This window comes from Nematostella vectensis, chromosome 15 (genome assembly GCF_932526225.1).
Source record: "Nematostella vectensis chromosome 15, jaNemVect1.1, whole genome shotgun sequence".
NCBI lineage: Eukaryota > Metazoa > Cnidaria > Anthozoa > Actiniaria > Edwardsiidae > Nematostella > Nematostella vectensis.
Window position 1 is genome coordinate 9,564,027 of NC_064048.1, and position 2,213 is coordinate 9,566,239.

Consider the following 2,213-nt stretch of genomic DNA (forward strand, 5'->3'; position numbering starts at 1 on the left):
GCGCCGAATGAACCCCGAAACAACCCCGAGGGGGTGCGGGCTAGAGGTTTTATAGGTTTAAAAAAATCAGGGTGGGGCGTGAACTCAGGAAGGTCTGCCGGTTCTTGATAGTGTTAGGGCATAGTAGAGGGGACTGGTTTGGAAGCGCGGCGAACTTCAAAGAAACATGTTATTGTTCTCTTATATTCGAGTTATCTGACCATGACCGTGCACAAGTCGAGCGTACAGTACAAGAGACTATATGGAGTAAGCGGAGAATCGTTGTTATTTGCATCAATACCGCACTGCGATCTTAAGAAAAATTTTCAGTATTGATGCAGACACGTACAGACACTACTATACTTGCCGAAAAAGCTCACCGAGTTTGTTTGATAGAGCTCTACTCACTATAGAATTTTACTGGCGCTCTCGGCACGAAATAGGACATGGCTGTCTAGAACTAACCTCGAGGGGTGTAGAGCTTGGGATAAAATGGCGATAAAACAAGCGAAGTGATAAAGACAAAGATTAAAAGTAATTGAATAAAAATAGCAAAGTTTCAAATAACAATAAACGAGTTTCTATGCCCATATAAACTTTAGTATCGAAGCGCTCTGAACTTGGGGCGCCTGTGGTTTCCTAACCATCTCTCTCTACTAACTATGGTTAGGGCGACTTAGTCTGCGGCCTCACCGCGAAAACGGACTGAAGAGGCCTATCGATTAAAGATGGGACTGACACAAGACAATTAGGTTAAATCTACTCATAGCGCGTAGGAGTATGAAAACGCAGAAACGGGACTTCGGACTGCGAAATCCGAAGAAGTGGACCTAATTTTTCTGGGGGAGGGGGGGGGGGGATTTCTGATAAAAATCTGACCACCCCCGAACTGCCGAAAGAACAAAAAGGAATTGTTTTATGCCTTTGCATTATCTCCATGGGACGTTAATTGTAGGGTTTGGCTACAAAAAATTCTGACAATGACATACACAGAGAGATCTAGCTTATGCCATGGTCTCTTGCTTATGCTTGTCTACGAATAAGCACGTCTCTGAGAACCGAAAGTGGATATTCGGCTGTTGTGTGTGTGTGTGTGTGTGTGTGTGTGTGTGTGTGTACCCCCCCCCCCTGGGTACGGGCCTGCAGGATTACAGGACGTTCTCGTCCTTTGTGTGCCAAGCACGAGAGCAATAAGCACAAGCGCCAAGATGCGCTTTTCGGCGCTTGCCTTCCAGTTCTTTTTTTTTGTCTGCTCTTGTTTCTGAGTAATAATATGCGGGTGCACGACTGAGCACAAATGAACTAAAGGCGGCAACACGTAAGACGACATATGCACTTGCGCAAGAACTGAGTACAGGAGAACAAAATGCTAAAGGAGGTAATGTATTATGCCAAGAGACCATTATGGTCTCTTGATTATGCCTAGGGCACAGCGTGCTGTTCAAGATGACGAACCCAACTACTATGGCAACATGCTAATTCCCAAGAGACGCAAGCGTGAAAAAGACCCCGATATTTTTCAGTCTACAACTCAGCGAGCTGTGCGTGGCGTAACCGACTAAGAAAGGTCTGGGATCCTGGTTATTGCCTCCCCATTAATGCGCGGGTACCTCAGGTTCCTTTGTGTTGTACAGTTCGCTAGATAGCGGTGCTGGAGCCCAAATCTTCAGCCTAGCCGTAAAGCTTAGCTGCCATACGGCGTTTCAGCGTATGTCTGGAAGTATGGTCTATATTTTTCTTCTCTCGTTTCATCGGATCTAAGGAGGTTCGATCCTCGGGCAATCGGATCTACTTTTTTTTCTATTACTTCTTACTACTTTTTATTTATTTATCATTTTCCCTTCCATTTTTGTCTCGGTTATATTTCACGCGCTAGAGAGAATTTACTGACGGGTCTGAGCAGGGTTAAAGAAGACCAAAACACCTAGCCTGAGTATCAAGGCCCTCAGGGGGGGGGGGACTCCCCTAAAAAAAGCCTGATACTCAGGCTAAAACACCATCCGCTTTGCGCCACCCCTAGGAGGCCAGTTCATCATCCTTCTAAAGCCATGTTTTGTACACTCAACATTGTCAACTATATCTGTATGTTAGAAAGTGGTGTAAAGTTTATCGATTTCAGTCATTCATTATTCAGTAAGAAGTGGATAAAACTAAATCTGACTTTATGTACCCTTTGACGCTGAAGCGCGATTGTGACCAACCATCTCGCTGGTCAGCGGCTATCCTCTTTGTTA